A 22,761-nucleotide genomic window follows, 5' to 3' on the forward strand; every position below is an offset into this window, starting at 1 on the left:
TCTTGCTAGAAGGCAGTTCAACAGAGGCCACCATTTGTACCTTGATAACTTCCACACTGCAATGCAATTGTTTAAGGAATTGTTTAAGGAATTGTTTAAAGTGGACCCTTTTGCATGTGGCATAATCCGCTCAAACCGCAAAGGTTTTCCGAAAGAGCTTGTTTGCAATAAAACTTCAGAGGGGTCAGTGCAGTTTCTTGTGTAGTGAAGAACTACTAGCTGTGACATTTGTGGACAGGAGGGATGTGTACATGCTGAATACCATGCATGATGAGAGTACTTCACATGTGCCTGTTTGGGGTAAGGTTGCTGATGTGCACAAACCTGTGTGTATTCTGGATTACAATAAGCACATGGGTGGTGTTGACAGAGTAGATCAGAGGTTGGAACCTTACACTGCTATTCAGAAGGCTTATGTTTGGTATAAGAAGTTGGCCATCCATTTTTTCAACTTAGCAACTTTTAATGCTTTTATTGTGTTCAAGGAGTGTTCTTCTGCGTCCAAGTTGACATTTCTTCTGTTTCAGCACTGTGTGATATCTAGCTTTGTTGTTGTGAACCAAGTAAGTGTTCCTAGATTTGGAGTGGTGGAGGATGTGGCTCGATTGAAAGATCGACACTATCCTGATTACATTCCTCCCACATCTACAAAAGACTTTCCCACTAGGAGATGTAGAGTCTTCTGGCGAAGAGGTTTGCGGAAGGAGACTCGTCTTTTCTGCCCTGGGTGTCCTTCTAACCCTGGGCTGTGTGTGCCTGCTTGTTATAGAGCTCACCACACACAAAATAATTTTTGGGAGTATCCTTGAGTGGTAAAATGAACTGCCTGGTCTGTATTTTTTAGAATTTGTATTGTGTTTTAAGGTTGGCATTAGTGCAATGTATTTAGTTTCAGATTTTGTGTTATTAGATTTATATCTATTTCCAATTTTTTTTTGTTTTGTAAAAAAAATCAAAATGTGATGGTGGTGTGTGTAGGCTGGCGCTTGGCTGGTGGTGTGCGTGGAGTGGCGCTTGGCTGGCAGTGTATGTGGAGTGACGCTTGGCTTGCGGTATGCGTGGAGTGGCGCTTGGCTTGTGGCATACGTGTAGTGGTGCTTGGCTGGCGGTGAGCGTGGAGTGGTGCTTGACTGGCGGTATGCGCGGAGTGGTGCTTGGCTTGCGGCATGCGTGGAGTGGCGCTTGGCTTGTGGCATATGTGGAGTGGTGCTTGACTGGCGGTGTGTGTGTAGTGGTGCATGGCTGATGGTGTGCGTGGGGTGGCGCTTGGCTGGCGGTATGCGCGGAGTGGCGCTTCGCTTGCGGCGTGCGTGGGGTGGCGCTTGGCTTGCGGCGTACGTGGATTGGTGCTTGGATGGTGGTGTGGGTGGACTGGCGCTCGGCTGGTGGTGTGTGAGTAGTTACTTTCTGTTGGTCACTACACACACTGCTAACTGAGCGCCACTCCACGCAGTCCATCACTTTGTGTAGTTGCTGTGTCTGGAATGTGGGTGTGTGAAAGTGATGGGCCCTTGAATGGCGCTGTCTGCTGGTGTGAGTGTTGTAATGTAATGGGCCAGCGGCTGGCGGTGTGAATGTTTCGTATGTGTCACACGTATAAAAGGTGTATGAATGGCCTGTAAAAAGGTTGGTGCCTTGAAGTGGCTTTACAGCTCACGAGCTGTGAGTCAATGATTCAGTTTCTCATTCTTTCAATTATTAACAGTGCATTTCATTTTTGTGAAATGACTTGCTAATACAATTGTATATACTGAATCATCACTCACCCTCGTGCCAAATCCAACCAGTATGTGTGTGTGCTTGAGGATTAGATGGCTGTGCAGTAATATTTCTCTTTCTGAAGCAGGGTGTACCTTGTCCCTTTTTGTGAATGTTGTAATGTGTTGTTTTTGCTCCTGGATGGTGTGAATGGTCTTGTGTGTATCAGGTATGAAAGGTGCGCGAATGACCTGTAAAACGGTTGGTGCCTTGTCGTGGCTTTACAGCTCACGAGTTGCGAGTCACTGGTTCATTTTTTATGAATTTAATTATTGACAAAGCATTTCATTTGTGTGAAATCTCTTGTTCATAAAATTTTATGTACTGAACCATCACCCGCCCTTGTGCCAAATCCTACGAGTATGTGTGTGTGTGTTTGAGGAATAGATAGCTGTGCTGGAATGTTTGACTTTTGAGTGTCTCTGTCAAGGTGTACATTCCAGCTAAGAATAACCTACTAAATGTAGATATTATTGTTAAACCATGGGAGTATATGGTGATGTCTCTCTTGTGAATTTCAAGTTTTTTTTTATCCACAATGTCCTGCAAAGTTGAAAATGTCTGTCACAATGTCCTTGCAATATTGTCCCAAAAATCTCACGCTGTAGAACTGAACACATAAACACTGCAGTCTGAGTGCGCACTGACCTGACGCCTGACGCCTGCTGGGCGTGAGAGGAGGAGGAGCTACGAGCTATGATCTGCAGTCTGTCGAAGTGGAGGGACGAGGTGAGGCGAGGCCAGCGTACAGTGTGTGGCTGTGGTTGCGGCTGTATCCAGAATTTGTGGCAGCAAAGGAGCACAGGAGCTGCGACCGGTGCTGGAGCTGCGATCACACAGGAGCACAGGAGTTGATGCGGCAGCAGTCCGCTTTCTTGCTCATACTCCTGCTCCCTCTTGCTCCCTCCCAGCTCCCTCCCAGCCAAGGGGGGCTCCATCTTCATCTGTGCATCTATGCACTCTGTAGCTGAAAGTAACCCCTGAGTAGATTGTTTCGGTACCTGAGAGTGGGTCTCTGTTGCTTCAGCCGCCGCTGTCACCACTGCCACTGCCGCTGATCGCTGCTCACTCATGGTTTGTGGCTCAGCTGCGGCCTGACTGCCGTTGTTGGTTGTTGGTTGTTCTGCCGCGGCTGGGGCTGCTGCCGGATTGCCGCCATTCGAGTCCGCGGCCCACTTGGCAGCTTCGGTAGGCTTTGTTTGCCTCGGCTGTCTCTGGGCAGCCTCGGCTGTGCTGAGAGCTCCGTAGCTGAAGCATCACAGCTGGAATACATTCCAAAAGACGAGGGAACCTCTGAGCTCTTGAACCTCTGAGTTTCAGATTCAGAACGGAGAATTTTCTGAAGTATCCCTAGGCAGTGGCACTGGCTCAGAATCACAGAAGAAGTCAAGGTGCCCCCCGAAAGCATCTGCCACTCTCATTGCCATTTTGGGACCAAGAGGCCAGGAGCTTGGAGCTGGAGCAGGAAGGCACTTACACGGCTCCACTGACAGTGTAATATGAGTTTTTGCAAAAATTAACAATTGTAAACAGCGAAATAGGGGGCAAATAACGGGAGGTCAAGCCGACTAAGCAACCCAGAAGCCAAATAGGAAATTAAAAAAAAAAAGAGGCCCACCCTCATTGCCCACCCTCATTGCTTGTCTCCACTAAAGAGTGAACCACAATGAAGATCAGCAGCTGGAACAGTAGGAACAGACAATAATCTTGTGGCCAGTAAAAACCTGAGCCCGAAACTGAGATCATAAACCTGGAGAAAGGAAACTTGGCAGGAAAGCAGCAAGTGCTTGAACATTCAAACTTTTCAGATAAAGGACCACTTACTGAGCAAAAAGAGCCAACAGGAGCCTACAGGTTCCGCCACTAGAAAAAAAAAAAAGGAAACACAACAACAACAATATGTGATCGGGAACGAACCGACAAACCGTTCTAAGCAAAAAATAAAAAAAAATCCAAATCCATAAGGTCTCCCAAAGAGGACTCCTTCCCATCTCCAAAAGGTGAGACTGCGGACCAGGGAATAAGAGAGAGGTTAGATTTAGGAGGCTCGGTCCCAACAACAGACAACCCCGGCGTAACTTCAGGAAAACAGCAGCAAAAAATTAACCAATTCTTTTCTTTTAAAGGATCCAGTTTCTGCAATTTTTGCACCAACAAAGGAGGCTGTAAACCTCCCGAGCACAATTCAGCCCAATAAGATAAAATCACCAGCCCTCTCAGAATCTTTTAACCAGGACAACCAGCCAAAGCACCTACCACCCCACGAAAGCACAACCGCACCGACCGTCTCAAGTGCGAACATAGAGAAAACATATCATCAAGGGAAAAACACGGACACTGTTCTGGTCCAAGTCCACAAATCAATCGGGCAACTTAGCAACTCGGAACATACTAGGGGCACGGATAACAAAACCCCAATCCCACTAAGAATTCAAGACACAAAGGGTGAACACAAAATCCCACCGTACCTAGTGCATCATTGGGACAGGAGTCGCTGGAAAACATTTTTATTAACTCTGGATCCACAAATAATAAAAACAACAAAGACCAAGATGAGCCACGTAATGAGAACAAAGTCGGTGTACCAGACGGCCCGACAAATCAGAGACAAGAAGGGGAGGAAGCCTGGTAAAATTCCCTTCTAGTACCAAACGTCCTAAATTCGACGGAAACAACCAAAACAAAAACAAAGAGGATTCTTCTATCAGGGCACTCTACAACGCCACTTCCAACTTCAACGGAGCGCAGGCCAGTGGCTTCAACTCCGCATAATTTAGCGGTTTGCAGCAGCGCTCATAAAATTTTGATTGACGATAGTATCAGTGACGGTAGTAACGCAAGCAAAGACCATCAGTCGGTACCAATTTCAATCTCATCGTCAAGTAGGATTGAACATCTGGACCATCCACTAGGGAACGGAGGCAGTCAACAAACCAACATACACTGGGGGAAAAGCCTAATTAGCTCACTGGACCAGGCCATAAGAGTACTCAACTACCAATCCGACAAAATGGAGGTCCAAATAGACCCAATAAACATAATTGCAGAGCATATAGCAAACATAAGCTCCAAGGCAGATACAATAATGACCTTACTGGTCAATAAGGGAAACACAGACAAAGTCACAAACACAGACAATCATAAACATAAACATAAACCAACTTTCAAACAAAGTCAAACAAAACATCTGTGAATGTGGGAGTATAATTGAGAAACTCGCGTCCCTCCCAGACATCTTAAAAGATATCCTTGGAGCAGTAAAGTTTTCAAGCAAGCTAAAGGGAAACCGGGCAAGCCCCAAAAAAAACTTAACAAAGAAACATCAAAAGCCCCATCCCATAGAACAAAACAGAACGCCATCAATGAAGGGGTCCGAAAAATCAACCCCCTCGCAAATAAAGAGGTTGAAGAAGGTGAAATAGAAAGCCAGGAAGTACAAATAAACGAACAACTGCCCCTCCCTTATTTGGAGCATCAAGACAAACTAACAAAAATACAAAAGAAGAGAGCTAGGAAGGCAAGGCCGAAACAAAAAAACAAGCAAACTGTGGCCACTAAACACCTCTTCCCTATCTTCACAAAGAACGTAAGTCGAAATCTCGTAAGGAATAAAGACTCGTTGAATGCCTCCACCAGTAGACCGGAGCTACTACATTCGGAACGGGTAAGCTATTCGTTTGAGAAGTCGATAACGGCAGAATCTTCACATGAACAAGAATCAATACTATCCGAGGGACTGAAGCTGAGCAAACAACAACCCGCAGCCACCCTTAGTCCAAGAGGGTAGTAAAACAAACATAGTTTCCGAGAAAACTGGCGGAAAATCCCCGAAATATGGAACTCGAAAAAGAGCCAGCTTTTCAAGACACAAGTGCTAATATAGTGGTCAGCCCGGCCCTATCAAATGCGCAAAAAAAGAGAGCACGAAAACCTGCCCACGGGCCTCTGGTCAACAATACAAGCAAGCAAAATAGGGAAACCAAACCCGCACAGCTAGGAACAGACCAGACCCCACTCAAGATTACCACAAGAGGAAGGGACAGGAGCGTCATCCAACAGAGTGTCACTCATGAATACGAGCAAATTACGCAACACATACAACTGGGAAACGTGAAACCAGTGGAAAAGAGGAACGTGGCAACCAAAGGTCAGGAAAAAGTCACAACCACAAACACTCGGACCATTAGAACAAAAGATCTCCAAGTTGATCAGGAAGGAAACCAAAAAAACGATCTGGACGAGATCGAACCAGTATCGAACCAGTACTGACCTTCATTCCGGAATATGCAAAAAAGGGTAGACAGGACATCCTAAACAGAGAAAGTGTTATAAAATTAATCAAGGAAATCCCGGAACTAAGCGGACCAGTCTCCCAAGACATTATAGCAGTGGAGTTTCAACAAAACAAAGCCAATCCAGACACTGAAAATTGAGTCATCACCTGGACATCTAAGGAGCTAGCAGCCAAGATCTTTGCCCACAAAGCAACATTCGAGAGCTGGGGAATAACCCTGAAGCAACACAAGCGCCCAAGATACCCCTACTCCCTTTCTAACAACTTAGTCCACTTAAAGGGGGAGGATCCACAAAGTCTGAAGCTAAAAACGTGCCTCCGTGGAGCACGGGCCTCGTCCCAGGATGAAAAACAGGACCAAACAACAACTGTAAAAAACAGATACACAAAAGTGGGCCCCACTGGAGCAACCCGGACTGGTCATGGATCCCAACGACACTAAACCAAAAGAGTTCCTAGAAATGTCGTAAAGACCTCAGCCAGAGAACAAACACAAGACCCACACACAGAAGAAAGAAAGCCTGCAACTATCAAAATATGCTCATGCAACGTACATGGGTTCAGCAGCATGGAGCAGGATCACAAAACCCAATCATTCTTCCGCGAACAAGACATAATTCTCTTACAAGAGACCTGGAACTCTATCCAGCCTGGAATTCCGGGTTTTACTGACCAACACATACTAGCAGAGAGACAGTCCAACTAAGGGCATCCACGAGGAGGCCTATCAACTTACGTGTTGCAAACATTTAACTGGGAATCAGAGGAACAGGATGAAGGGCTAAACTGGGTGCAAGTCATAAAAATCACAATAAAGCCCCAGCTGCAGCTTCTACTTATAAATGTTTACATACACCCTGATCGAAAAGCAAAAAATTTAAAAATGGGAACGCTAACCAAACTAATCAAAACCCTGCAAAAAACCAACAAACAAAGCTCGTTGATAATATCAGGAAACTTCAACTGCAACCTAATGAGCTCTGACAAGGCTAGATCTAATCAGGAGAAAGGAGCATTGAATGGGCCCAAACAAGCTCCACTGCACAATTTAAAATCAATGGGCCTAATAATTCTAAACAGTAAAAAAAATGGTTATTCTTTGCCGGTACCTACCTATATGAGCGGCAAGGTTATAGACTTTACAATTGTAAGTGCCAGCATAATAAACTCAATTGAGGAATACACAATAGTTCAGTGCATGGTAGGGGTGACTTTCCCCAAATCACACAGATGATCGTCGCAGTTCCCAGTGCCGAAAAATTGTGCTCGTTATTGCAACAACGTGAAAAATGTAACCTCCGGAAAATAAAGTGGAAGGGAGGAGAAACAAAGAACATCCAGTCCAAAGCCAGTAACTTTGTGACAAAACTCGGGAGCTTAGATCACGGAGACCCCGTAAAAAACCTGGGATAACCTAATAGAGGACCTGAAGGAAAAGCACTCTGTTCTACCAGGGGAAAATAGAAAGACAGAAGTAAAGTCTGCACCCTGGTTTAACTCCGACTTAAGACTTGAAAAGAGAAAAATAGCCAGGGTGTTAAAGATCCAACAGAGAATGGATACTCAGGGACAAAAATCAAACAATAACATCATCAGAAGTATGAGGAAAAAGTACCAGAAAAAGCTGTGGACGGCGAAGGCATTATACAAAGAATTGATCTGGGAAAAACTGGTATTTACGAGTAAAAAATCAAACTCTCGAGACTTTTGGGGCATCATTAACGATCTATACATAGGTGTAGTACTGCAACAGGACCCCGGAATCGGGAATAGAGTTTGGGGCGAAAAGGGGGGGAGGAAACATCATCCACCCGATTTATAAAAAAGGAGACCGAAAATATCCGGGGAATTATAGGTTGATTTCCTTGATAGACGTTGAAGCTAAGATCTAAGCCTCATGCCTCTTGGAGCAGCTGCAAGATTGGGCAAAATCCAACAACATAATCCCTAGTTTCTAAATTGGATTCAGACAAGGGATAGGGACGTTAACAAACCTGACCATCTGGGGACTACTAACGGAGAACGCCAAAAAAAAGAATCACCGTCTATATGGGTGCTTTGTTGATATAAAAGCAGCCTTTGACCGCGTAAGTAGGTCACGACTATGGGGAAAGTTAGGAAAATGGGGGCTGCCGGATAACCTACTAAACGCAATAATCGGTCTGTACAGCGACAGATGGGCAAAGATAAAACAAGGGAACAAGTCCAGCCTAACAGAAAAAATTGAATCCCAGGACGGCCTAAAACAAGGATGTGTCCTAGCCCCCAGTCTATTTAACCTATATCTAGCAGACATCGGAAGTAACCTAGAAAAAATTGAGAGTCACACCCCGAAACTTGGCAATGTTTCAGTTCCAATTCTGCAGTATGCAGACGACATAGTACTACTAAGTAAAACACCTATAGGTCTGCAACACCTAATAAACATGTTATCATCTTATTTAGCACAAGAAAATTTGGAAATGAACAAAGAAAAAACAAAAGTGCTCCGGCTAGTGGAGGGGAAGAAACTGAAATTTAAATGGTCAATCTACGACACAGTCTTAGAAGAACAGGACTCATACAAGTATTTGGGGATAACCCTTGGGCAAGGCAATTAAAAAAAGAAGCACTCTCTGGCAATAAAATGGAAGGCGCAAACATTAATTTATGCTTATAGACAACTACAATTAAAAAAGGCTGGCCTGAATTACACCCACCTAGTAAAAGTAATGGCTTCACTAATTTTTCCTACCCTGTCATACGGGTTAACCACGTGGCTAGGAAGGGAGGCAAAAACTTTAAACAATCTACAAAACAAAATCTACAAAGTAGTGTTTAACCTGCCACAATCAGCCTCTCCCGCACAAGTCCGCCTCGAATTTGGCCTACAAAACCAAAAATTCCGGTCAATGTCCAACTTTGCTAAACTTTGTCATAAAATTCGTTCCGCACCCAGTGAGTCAATGGATAACATCTGCTGGAAGGAAATAAATCATCAGGAAAACCAGCCAAGTACCAAGTCATGGGGAAGCTACCTCAGCACCTGCTTGTCCAAATTGGACCTACTAGAAGTATGGAAAAAAAAATAGACCAGGTACACTTCTGTAAGGTAGCCAATGGTTCAGCGAAAAGGAAATCTCTGTTAGAAGACAAAATATCTCTAAAGAAACGGCACCCACTTGGACAGTAATCACCACTTATACCCATCAAAACCCACAGGGATACTTAGCCTCACATTTTAGTCAACATTTAAAGAAAGCTTTCGTATCTTACCGAATGGGCCAGCACTATTCAAAGGATTTAAGACCTTCTTGGAAACACCAAAATGAAAGCCCCCACTGTAGACTGTGTGGAGATCAGAAGGAAACTTTAATGCACTTGTTATGTGCATGTCCGGCTCTACTGGCTTTAAGAAGACGATACCTACGGGCCATCTTTATCACGTTAAAGATCCGCACTTGCCGGCAAGCAGTAACAAGCTGGCTAGGAGGCACCTCCTCCATCTTGGCATGTCGTGGACTTAAATTTATGACCAAGGCAACAAAACGGCTACAAGAAATTTAACAGATAAAAAGCTCTTAAAGTCCAGCACAAAGAGCGGATCGAGGCTTGAAGGCCGTTGAGGCATAAAACGATACTATCAAAACCTTGCTAAAGAACTTGACCTTAACAATGTACTGTATCAGATGAAATAAGATCGGTGTTGTCTCTTTTAACAGTGACAGAATATTAATTTTTTTATATTGCCCAAAAATTTGTAATTTTAACCTGTTCGCAGATTGTAACGATGTTTATTAATCACACAATAAAATTAACTTGAACATAATTAAGTCAAAACAATTTGGTTTTGCAAGGGAGGTCACTTGGGTTTTTGTCCCCGTTGTCGATGGCCATCTAGGCAAACCTACCAAACCCACACATTTCTGAAAAGTAGATACCCGGGGGCTTCCAAGGAGGTATGGCTTGTGTGGATCCCCCAACGTTTCCTTACCCAGAATCCCCTGCAAACCTCAATTTTAACTGAAAAAATCAGTTTTTTCACACATTTTTGTGTGGGAAAGCGTGGCATCATTGGGCTCACACAAATTTCCTACCACCCAGCGTTCCCCCAGGTCTCCCGATAAAAATGGTGCCGCATTTTTGTGGGAGGCCCAAGTACCCGCGACAGGCAAGGGCCCAAAACCTAGTGAGGCGACTTCAAAATTGCATATGTCAAAACCCTAGCCGTTCGGCCAACTCCTCTCCTCTCCGGCCATTCAACAAGGACTGGAAAGAAATGCGGCGCCGCAGGTTGTAAATCACGAGTTTTACACAAACGACTCTCGGCCCTAGTTTTTGTTTTGTGAACAATAACTGCCAGCACGTATTTCCTGTTGACACTGTATAGCCGTAGATAAAAAGCACCTTCAATGGAATGTCGTACAGTAAAGCGTGCCACAAAGATAATTTCCAAGCGTTTTTTCGACTTGCATGGGAAAAAACTCTCAATTGGGCTCACAAACTGACTGTGTACTGTGTACTGTCAATATTTCTCTTTGTCGTTTTTTGAACCCGAAGAAACACAAATATTAAGGTATCGAGTTAGTCATAAGCATACCCTACATTTCAGACATACCACCCTATACTTACTAGCATAACCTAATTTAAGATCTTGCGTCTTGCGACTCAGTGCTGCATAATATTAATAACTGCACTTTTAGCGCAGTCAACCCTTCCTGTGTAGCTAGGCGCTTCATAGCGTTTATAACACAGCTACAGTTTTATGCAGCAGAGCGGTATTCGTTTTTAGGCTGGACATGGAGAGGCAATCTGTGGCTTCGGATGGCCTGTGCGCCGCAGCAGCAGAGCGGTATTCGTTTTATCGACTCTTCTGGACGAACCACTCTGTAAACTCTGGGGTGAACCCGTGACCTACAGATTTCCAAGCGCATCCCTGCAAAAGGTGCATTTATGCATTGAGCCGTCTTAACCAGAAGTCATTTGTGCTTACTTTGGATGTCAGAAAAGGCTGACTTGGAACAGACCCTGCGCCTGTGAGTCCATAAATTGACTGCATAATGCGCTGACCGGGGGATTGTTCTTTGCGCACGCCTACCGCATCATGGCGGAATGCTGGCCTTGCAGAGCCCGCCCTGCCTGACCCCTGAGTGGGACGCAACTGATTGAAAGAGGGGGCATGGTGCCAGGCTGGACACGGGCGTGGAGATGCAGTCTGTGCCTTCAGATGGCCTGCGCGCTACTGCTCGCTCCTGAGAGCAAAATGCTGTGGGAGTAAACTTTAAAAAAGAAGGTGGGACATGCACCCGCCTTTAGTCATTTTCATGCTTTCATTATTAAAAGACACACGCAAAACCCAATCCTATGTGTGGGATGAGTCAGACCCACACGGAGTAGTTCAGAGTACTTACAAGAAGCCTCACAAAGCAGTGCGTGCGCGATGGCTCAGGCTCAACCTAAAAAATAAATAATGCATGAGGGCATAGAGGGTAGAGGCCATCACACGCTGTACAGTGTGATGGCCAAACAAAAAAGTCTCTTAGTGAAACTGCCAGAGAGGGAGCTAAGCCCACAAAGGAGGGACATTTAAGGAAATGCACCAGTAACAAGCCAGCATTTGTAAATGACCCAGACAACAGCCAATGGCAATTGGTGGGTGTGCCAAACCCCACAGAAGAGATGTAACAGGTCATCAAAGCTGGACCTAACAAAAAATTAGTGTGCAGTAATGATGAGAGTGCATGAACGCAAGGACAGGGCGATTATTAGGCTAAGATTAATTTAATAGGCTGCTGCACTAGACCAGGATAGTATGTAATAAGAAAGGTTTCAGAAAAGTACCGTTTTTTTTTTCTCTGCAAAATGTCTTTAATGCTCTCACATATAACCCAAATTAAATATAAATGAAAGGAAAAAGGTATTTAAAACAATCTGTTTAAGAATTATTAAAGGTCGCCTCTGTGAAAGCTACCTCTCTGAGGAGCCCATGAGCGCAAAATCCGCTCCGATCGCGGATTTTGCGGATTTTCGGTAAATCCGCGATCCGCGAACTCTCGCGGATTTACCGAGAATCCGCAATCCGCGATCGGAGCGGATTTTGCGGTCAAAAGTTCAAGCCTGCATAATTTACGATGGCGCCGGCAAGCTGCCAGCGCCATCCTCAAATGGTTACTTAATTAGCTTCGACAGGAAGCTCTAATAGATAAGATACAGCAGGGGCTCGAGCGCCTGCTTTATTTTAACAGTTGGAGCTTCCTGTTGAAGCTAATTAAGTAACTATTGCAGGAAGGCGCTGGCAGCTTGCCGGCGCCATGGTAAATTATTTCAACGGTGCCCTAGTTGAAGCTTTAATTCAGTGACTCATTGATCAGCCCAAAAATTAATCTGCTGCTCTGATCGGTCTCTGCCCTTTTATACACACAAGAGGCATGCTCGCATGGACGCCCCGTCCGTTTGGCCCCGCTCACACACTCGAGGTGTGCACCGTCTTCCCGCCATTTACCCACTATGATGGACATTTCACTAAAGGGACCCCTGCGCACTTCGGCGCGATTGCATAGTAACACACACTTGGTCGCTGGAACTAGTTGAAGCGCAAATGCAGTGACTCATGCATCAGCCCCAAAAAAATCGTGAGCGTTGGGAGGCTGGGCAGATGTGCCTTCTTCCCAAATATACCATCGATGCTGCTCTGACCTTTTAGACACACAAGAGGCATGTGCGCTCGCGTTGAAGCCCCGTCCGTTTGGCCCCGCCCACACACTCGAGGAAGCCCCGCCCCCAATCCGCAAATCCGCTGAATCCGCTAAATAGGCGGATTTTGCGGATCCACGATCCGTGGATCCGCTAAATCCGCGAATCGTGGATCCGCAAAATCCGCCCATGCTTAGTGAGCTACTTGCTGTCACTACCACTGAAAGTCAGGTGATGAAGAGGTTCAAAGTTTGCAAATCCACAGTGGGGTGGTCCGCATCACAACTGAGGGAAATGACCTCAACCCCCTTTGCCGAGGCACAATAACCCCTGCTTGTCCTCTAGCCCCTAAATAGGGTCTGACAGTGAAACTCAATCACTTTTTGTGACCTCATCTTCCTTTCCTTTTTTTTGTTTAACTTGTTTTCATTGAGATTTTACAGTACATTACAACATATATCACATTTAACATAAATTGACACTTCGCTGAGTGTTCGACGGGGGTTAAGTTGCGTTACAGTTTGGTGGACTCACACCCTTCCTGTTTTTACACTTAAACATAAACCAAAAACAAAACACAAAAAAAAGCGGGTGATTGCAGTGTGAGTCTCGGTTCGTGTTATACACAAAACACAGAACATGCAAATAAGACATGCAGATGTTGCCACAGGTGTTGTGGCAGACCCTCTTTGCGTTCCTTCCTTTACTATGTTGTTTCCTTCTACCCTTCTTGCCTTTACGGGGGATCGTAGGGGTCAAGGAACGTATCCAGTTTTGACCACATCTCTCTTTTGGGGTTCTTCCATGGGATGTATCTAAGTGCTGTGTTGTCTGCACCTCTGAGGAATGTTATCCAGTTCAACCACCCCTTAAACGTGGCTTTGGTAGTGTCTTTCCTGTTGGCAAAGACAGTTTTGGTGGCTGAGGTTAGGAGGAAATCGAGGAGGCTGCTATCTTGCTTTGTGATGTTGTCTTCCCCTTTGCTTGCTGTGATTATTGTGGCAAATTATTCTTTTATTGTACACCCTAGCGTTCTGTTTGCTAATGTGAAGTCCTCTTTCCAGAACCCTCTCACTTTTGACCAGTCGAAAATGAGGTGCGCCAGGTCCCCCTTTTCAGAGTCACAGTTCCAACAACAGTCTGTTTCTCAGAGGCCCATCCTTGCTAACCTAGCAGGGGTCCAGTGTCTGCGGTGTAATAGCCAGAACTTTGCTTGCGCTAGCACCGGGGAGATCATGATTTTCGAGAGGGTAATCCCAGAGGGAGTGTGTCTCTTTCTCTGTGAGATTGATGTTTATTTGCGCTTCCCATTGTTTGGTGCTCTTGGTGTTTAGTTTTGATGTACTGGGGCGGAGGAGTTTGTATAGATGGGACACCTGGTGACCTGCCATGTTTAGGTTTTCCATATATTGGATGATCGTGGGTTTATGTTTGGACAGATTAGCTTTTGCCACTGCTGTTTTGATTATCAGGAAGTTGTATAGTTCTATCTCGCTTAGGTTATGTAGTTCTTTTTTTGTTGTTGTATGTTTCGCGTGAAATCTGATGCCATTTGTTGTCTGGAGGTGCATGTTGCAGCATCTCTATGTGATTGTCACCATATTTGTGCCTGTGATCGTGTGTGTCGGGAAGGAGAACCCAAATCGTTTCCATGAATCTATGTCTAGTGTTTTTCCTCTGTACTAGATTTTGTGGTTCGCCCAAAGGGATTCCTATGGTGAGTGTTTGACACTGTGTTCTAGTTTTCTGTCTATCTTAAGAAGCGCCTGTTTTGTGTTTCTCAGAATGGAGTTGTTCAGCATTGCCTGTTTGTTCGGTGTTAGGAGTGTCATGGGGCAGGTGTTGTTTAGGATGGCTTTCTCAATTGCAGCCATGTCGGTGTGTATGTTTGTCCTGGTAGTATCCAGTATATACCCTGTCTAGCAATGAAGGCTGTTTGGAATGTCCTAACGTCTGCCACATTGAGTTCTCCTAGTTTTTTTGTTAGTCTTAGTTTAGGAAGACCTATTCTGGCTTTCTTGCTGTGCCATATGAATTTGTTTATCATCTGGTCTACCTTGCGGTGAAAGTTGTCTGTGAGTGTGAGTGGGAGCATCCCCGCTAGGTTGTTCACTAGGGGTAGTTATCATCATCTTAATGGTGTCTATTCTCCCCCACCACGTTATGAATTTGGGTGACCAGGAATTCAGGAGTGTTTCAATTTTCTCCATTATTATCTTCTCTTTGTGTTCAAGCGTTGATTTCAGTGTTTGTATCACAAGGTATTTGACAAACTGTGGTTGCCACGCTAATACGGAGTCAATTATAAGCTCTTTGGTTGTATGTATGTTTAGTGGTAGGCACTCTGATTTGTCTCTATTTAACTTGTACCCCGAGTGGGCTGAGTATATCTGTATGGTGTCCATGAGTGCTTTGATGGAAGCTTCTGGGTCTTCCGTAACTATAAGTCTGTTGTCTGCGTATGCCGCTAGTTTGGCTGTGGTGTTGTTGATTGTTACACCTTTAATTTTGCTGTTGGCCGTGATGGCTGTGATTAGGGGTTCGAGGGCGAGGAGGAATAGTGATGGCGATAGTGGGTATCCTTGTCTTGTGCAGCGCTGTAACTTAAATTGCTGTGATTTAGACCCGTTGATTGCTATCTGCGACTTGGGAGATTTATATAGTGCCATTACCTTCCTAATAAAGTTCTCTCCCAGATTGTAGGTGTGCATGCATTGCTCCAGAAACATCCAGGATACTCGTCAAAAGCTTTTTCCGCGTCCAGCGTTACAGCGACTAGGTTTACCTGTTTTGTTTGCGTGTTCGATCACATGGCATAGGAGCCTACTGTTGTCGTGAGACATTCGGGTTTTTAGGTAGCCTACTTGATGCTTTTAATGAGTTTAGGTAACAGATTTTGTAGCCTTGTGGCCAGTATTTTGGCATAAATCTTACAGTCTATATTGATGAGAGAGATGTGGCAGTAGTTCTGAGGGCGTTGCGTGTCTTTGCCTTCCTTCGGAATGACTACAGTGTTTGCTTCCATCATGGATCCAGTTACTTACCCCTTTGATTCGCAGTGGTTGAAAGCTTTCTTCATAATTGGGATTAGGTGGATTTGGAATGTTTTGTAGAAGTTTGCTATGTAGCCGTCTGGCCCCGGAGCTTTGTTGTCTTTCAGTGAGTTGATCGCCTGAGTGATCTTGTTAGTTTTGATTTCTTGTCCTAGAGAGTGAGCTTCTTCTATAGTTATTTTGGGAACTTTAGGTTCTCTAGATATTCACAGGAGCCCCTCTGGTCTAATGTAGTGTTTTCTCTGTATAGGACTTGGTAGAAGTCTTTGAATATGCGCAATATGTCTTTGTGCTGGGTGTGTGCGGTTGCCATTCGCGTCTTTGATCGATTAGATGGCGTGTTGCTTTTACTTGTGCTTCAGGTATGATGCTAGTAATTTCCCAGCCTTGTTTGCTTCGCAGAGGTTAATTTGCTTGTACTTATTAATCCATAGCCCCGCTTGTTCGCTTAGGATTCTGTTGAACTCATATTTTTTACATGTGATCTGTAGCAGTGAGTCTGAGCTTGTGGTATCTTTGATGTGCTTTGTTTCTAGTTCTTTGATGTCTTTGTCTTTCTGTTTCACCAAACTACGTTGTTGAAGCTACCATTTCCGGGCGGGGTTCTCATTGTGTCTGCCTGTTAGTTTTAGGGTGATGCAAGAGTGGTCGAAAATTGTTCTTGCCGCAATTTCTGTGTGCTCTATTAAGTGTGTGTGGGAGCCTGATATGAGGATATAGTCGAGCCTGCTGTAGGAATTGTGCGGGTAGGAGTAAAAAGTATAGTCTCTGATGTCGGGGTGTTGAATCCGCGATGGGTCTTTGAGGTCGAACATGTTGCATATGTTTCTTAGGGTGTTGTGTGAGACTGGGGGCTTGGTGTGTGTTGTCGACTGCCTGTCTGTGGTGTGATCTAATGTCAGGTTAAAGTCGCCCGCTAATACTAGCATGTGGTTGTGTTCAATTGTTTCGTGCTTTTTCTCTATTTCCTTCCAGAATTTTATGTCATCCCTATTTGGCGCGTAGGTGTTAGCTATCACTATAGTGTTGTCTCCTCTCTTCAGGTGGGTTATTAGTAGTCTCCCTTCGCCGTCGTGTTGATGTTTCTCAACTTTTATCTTTGAGTTTCTATTGATCAGTGTGACAACCCCTTTTTTCTTGCCTTCGGCTGGGGAGCAGGCTACTTGTCCTATCTACAGCAGTATACCTCATCCCTCCAGAGCAGTGTTGATTCGGGGGAGTTTGGGGGGAGGGAATGCGAGGCACAGCGGCCATCAGATTGGCAGGGCTGTAATCAGAAGGAAGTACTGTTTCAGGAGGAGTGGGATTCACGATGGGCACTGCCAGTCTCCGGGCAGAGGCTGGCTCTCGTGATCGGGGACTGCTCTCGCTGGTCTTGCTTCACACACAGTTCTATTGTTGAGTGCTGATGGGCGGACAAATTAAGCACAGCACTGGGCCCAGAACCACTGCACCTCGGCAATAAAGACAAGAGATCACCCAGGACATTTTAAGTAGTGCACACTCCTATCTGTGGCACACCCTCAGTGCTCAGGAACCATGATGGCACTCTACAGGTTCTTGTTCCTGGGTTGATGAAAGTGTTTCTAGATCATCATCTGCATGTCAGTGTGGATAGTCCATAGATCTGGAGAAAATAATGATAATGCCCTCTAACACTGAAGCTCCTCCTAATGTAGGCACAGACCATTTGTGTCAGGGTACCTAGGCCCCCAAAGATCATTCAGCGTCTCATATAAAGTTATTATTATGTATTTGAATTTTTGAAGCATTAGCTCGACCCGAAGATATCAGAGCACTTTACATGACCACCAGTTGCATTACAGAGTGACATAGAGGGACTCATTCATTTCTAGGCACAGGGAGATTACATGATTTGCCAAGAATCACAGGATTTTGAGTGTCCCGGCCGTGACTCAATGTTGACAGCTCCAGACGTAATGCCACATCCTCATTGTTGTTTATATCATCCATAACAATTGCACTAAAAGCAGTACTACTAATAAAAACAATAGTGTTGACAAATATAAAATATAATGTTATTGTTATCAATGTGAGTGTAGTAGTTTTAGGATATATGAATAACAAAAGAGGGAGGGAGAGAAACAGTGGATTCAGTCTCCCTAAACGTACTTGCTAAACAGAATAGAATCCACTTGGGAGGTGGTAGTGGTCCCTACAATGGTGGGGAGCACACAGTGTTGTTTAAATACTCCTCACACACCAACAGGCCCCTTGGTGTCATGCTTCATCATCGGGGTCTTCGCACCCCTCTACGGGATGCGGCTTGCTACGACCAACGACTATGCGGGAGCAGTTTCTGTGGACTATGTGTGAATGCGTGTAGGGTACTTAAATGTGAGTGGTGAAGTGGTGAAAGTGATACTTAAAAAATACCTGGCTCATGGGGTAAAAAAGACTTTAATTAAGCCCCCGGCTGGTATTATTAAAAAGGGTGCAGTGTGAGGTTACTGGTGTATAATTATGTACATTAACCTCTTTTGTGCGTCGACATGAACATGTTTCGGAGTGCGAAACTCCTTCTTCAGGACGGGAAATGCACAAAGATCCCCACCTTACTCACATGGATGTAGATGTAAAAGTGTATTATACAAAAAGTGTGACGTGAACTATAGGTGTTATGTACCTAAATTGTTGTTGAACACGTAGTCTCTGTGCCCATTTGGCGTTTTTATCAATACCTGGAGGGAGAGAAGGACATAATCAATACCTTTCTCATTAAGTAGTTGTGACTGTCATATAGGTGTCAATGACCTTGAGGACAAAAAATATGCATATATATAGGGTTGCAGATTTCCTCCAAAGATCGTACACCCTGTGGATAAAAGTGACAAAAAAGGACAAGGACACACATATAAACACCATAACACACATGTTGGATTTGGTAATGGTTCCAAAAGTTCCATGGAGTATGTGGATGAAAAACAACAAGGTATAAATTGTCTTACTTAGTGTTTTAGGTTACATTGTGTCATGAGCCTTTAGGGCATTATTGGGGGTTCCATCATGCTAAGTTCAGTGATCTGTGGGCATGAGAAAACCTTGTTAAGGTTCCGCTACTTACATTCACTGGTAACCCTTCCTTTATGTCTGATATGCTGGTAACTCACGGTTTTGCAGGAGACGATCTGCCTTCTTCCCCTCAACGCGGCTCCGATGGTTGTGCCGTTGTGGGGAAGGCTTGTGCTTTATATACCCTGGTGTATCCTGTAAATTACCAATTAGCGGGCTTTTATACTTATCGTTCACCGGTAATGCGCCATTGAACAGTGTTCGTTTCTGGTGCATGCTCAGAAAACGGCGTTCTATTGCGTAAGCGCCCTGGTCTGAGACTATGCTGTTGCACATGCGCAGTTGGTATCGTGGATCGGCAAGTTAGTTATTGTAGTACTGGTGAAACGCTCCATTCAGCATGATCAGAAATTTCAGCGTACCGGTTGTAAAAAGGAATTAAAGATTTTAATGGGCATAAATGTGAAAGTAAAGGTACATAATAAAGACTACTGCCCAAGAAGCACCTTTGAGTGCTATTAATTAAGCAAATGGCTATGGAGAGTAGGAAAAAGCCAATGTCAGCTGGTCATTGCGCAATATGGCTATTTTAACATGAACCTGAGCCAAATACCAGTGATCATGATGATGCAGAGGATCACATAGGTTCACAGGTACCTCATGAAGGTTATTATGTTATCGCAGTTGGCCCCATGGTATGGCTTCATTGAGGCCTTCTGTGTCTGTGCTCAAGCGGAAAACCCATCTTTGTTCCTTTTCAAAAAGGCCTGTTTCAGAGGGTAACTGTTTAATAATGGTCCAAAGTAGCTCATTGACACAGTGCTGCCTCTCCAGGTAATGTGCTGCCATCTTCGTTGTGGATTTTCTACATCTCACATTACTCTTGTGTTCGTTAATTCTCACTTTTATGGGTCTGGTGGTCATGCCCACGTATTCTAACCCACAGGGACAAGTAATGAGGTACACCACGGTCTTACTGTTGCAATTTGTAAAATTGCGTTGTTCCCACTTGCTTCCATTTCTAAAGGTGAGAGCCAGGCTTTTTTTCGTAAGGTGGCAGCTACTACAATTGCCGCAAGGATTGTGTCCTTGGATTCCCTGTAGCCTGGGTTGTTCGTTGGGTTTATTAGGTGGTCTGGTGTGTGCACTAGGATGTCCTTAAGATTTTTACCTCTCTTGTGGGCAAATAATGGTTTCTCTAGGTCTAACGTCCCGCTGGTTAGTATTCTCCAATGCTTATTAACCATCTTAGATACTTGGTTCGAGTGCGAGCTGTATGTGGTGACACATACTGGTCTTGCTCCTCTTGTCTTTCAAAAAAGTTGCAAAAAAATCAGCACATATCATCAATTCTCTTGAGGACAAGGAAGCATCAACAAAAAGAGCACATGGTTGGATCACGGTCGACGACTATGGAAGAATTCAGCCACAAGCATATCTCAACATTGGTATGAATATAAAAACAAAAGAAAAGTAAATAAAATTATGCCTTGGAGTAATTCCGGTAATCCCGCATTTACCACCCTGGGTAAGAAAAAACTTTATGCAGCAGTGCCGCCTGTGTAAAGCTGACAAGGAAGACATCGTCTATGTTATATGTATCTGTCCTAAACTAAAGGACTTGAGGTACAATTTATTATGGCCCTCCTTTAAGTTACATGGCTTCCGGACATGCAGGCAGGCTGTTAAACTGTGCTTTAACCCCAGCAAAGCAAAATTAAACTGCCTGGTCGAAAAGTTTTTTGATTTAGCAGAAAAAAGACACAAGAGGGCTTGACAACTGTTGAAACATTTTATGGACAATCACAAACTGACATTAATCAAACTTGGAAACCGAGGAAATTGCGCACAAATGAAATTTTTAACAATTTATAGCAATGTTTTATTGTTTTGTAAAGATTTTAATTAATCATGTACAAATTAATTACTTACTTACATCATTGCATGCAAGCTTTGGGTCAGCCGCCACCGGACCACGGTAACAAGGGGTGCAGCACTTTGTTAACCAATGGGCTGGGGAACTTACTTTTGCTTTTCCTAAGAACGACGAGGGGGGGGTAGGTGGAAAAGTGAAGAGATGAGCAGGGATGGAATGAGGCCAGGGAGGGCGGGGTACTAATGGAGACGGAGGTTAAAACAAGGGTGCAGGGCACTGAATGTAAGCAAAGCACGTCATGCTTGCAGGAAGAGAAAACAATGAAGAAAATATTGCCTATAAGACTGAATAACACGTACCGTGTAACAACCCAAGTAAAGGGGCCAATAGCCATGTCAGGATACATATAAAGAAAAGGCGGTACAAAGGTGGGACTAACAAACCAATTACTTAATCAGAAGCCTGCATATATGAAGGACAAACACAGAAGCCAATGACAAATATGGGCAGAGAGTGGGCGGGGCTTCTCTTCCATACTCTACAACAGCAGATTGCCGGAGAAGCGCATGCGCGCTGACTCAGGCTCAACCTAAAAAAGAAAGAGTAAGTCAGCACCTGGAGATTATATTTAACAGAGATTTTAAACACTTTTAAGTCCACACCATTTGAAAATCTCGGTGGAAATAAAATTGTTTCATAACAGACTTTAAATCTTTCTACAAAACTGTTATCATTTGTATTTGACCAGTAGGCGATTGTACATAAAAAGCATGCCTGGTAGACTATTAACACGTATAATGAACTTGATTCCCAACAACACCTAACCACTTATTTTAAACCAGTTGTGAGGAAGAGACTTCTCATGTTAAGATTTGGTCACTATCCAACAAAGGATGGGACGCCAAGATGGGTGAAAAACTGTCAATCACAACACTGTAGACTATGTGGCTATGTCACTGAAACATTACTGCATATTGTATGTAAATGACCTAGATCGCCGCAAGAGAGGCATAAACTGTTAAAATCAGCTTTTAAGGACACAGGATTGAGAATGTTCCACCAAGGAATGATAGCATGCCTTTTAGGGCATTACAATAACCTAACAGTGCGTTATGTCAAGTTCATCCTAATAGTTGAGAAGGAATTGATCCAGGATGATGCTTCATCCGTACTATAGGAGCAGGTAGGTTGTTTAAATCGGACTCAGTTCAATACTGAGATTAGGCACCGATGTACCTTGTGCATTAAGTTACTATTTACTATTTCATATTTTGCTATGTGTTTGCACTAATATAGCTTGTTCAAAGGGACAGCACAACAGCACTTTAATTACCGGGCTTGGTATGATAGCTATGATTGTTGTTGTGGCAGGTATTATCTTATATAGAGACATTATCACTAATAAAGAATTTGAAATGATATAATTAAGATGTGAACAGAATACTAATATGTAATGAAGTTCCATGAGATTTCAGTGGTCCTGTATGGCGTGTTATTTTAATATCTGTAATGTATCTGTTCGAAATGTTTGACGTCTCTCTTTTAAGAAATCTGCTGTTTTTAATCTCCATGATTGTATTGATTTTTAATAATTGAGCAATAAATATTTAATACACATAAATAGCCTGGGAAATGTAGATGCTTCCCTTTGAGCAGGGAGGGCTAGGTGCCCCTGACATGTATTTGCACTATGCTTGCCCACTACTGGCTCTTTCCAATTGAGTACATGGCACATACAATGCATGAGCATGATCATGCAGCACCATACTCTCGTCATATGGTGCTATCTTTGACCCTTAGACACACACTAGTGTGAATAGACACCATGGCATGCACAGTTTGGGCCTGGAACCACCTCCTTCAGCAAGCCCAACTAAGAACATTTGTGTTCTCTTGGCTCCACTCATTGGTCACCGCTCCTTACCAAACAAGAGCAATGCTGGCACCCGCTCAAGGTTGAATTCTCTGCAGCTAACTTCCATAGGAGATATATACCCAGAAGGCATGTTTGTCGGGCCACAGCCGGCCATCCTTGGAACCAATGTGACCTTGCTAGACATATGTACATACAACCA

The 22,761-nt window shown here is 44.1% G+C and overlaps 1 pseudogene; it reads right to left on the bottom strand.

The window, feature by feature from the left end:
- LOC144784218 (vomeronasal type-2 receptor 26-like) overlaps positions 1-2,831 on the bottom strand; it is a 62,509-nt pseudogene extending 59,678 nt beyond the window's left edge.
- Between the last annotated feature and the right edge of the window lie 19,930 nt (positions 2,832-22,761).

Source organism: Lissotriton helveticus, chromosome 10, assembly GCF_964261635.1.
Source record: "Lissotriton helveticus chromosome 10, aLisHel1.1, whole genome shotgun sequence".
In the NCBI taxonomy this organism is placed as follows: Eukaryota; Metazoa; Chordata; class Amphibia; order Caudata; family Salamandridae; genus Lissotriton; species Lissotriton helveticus.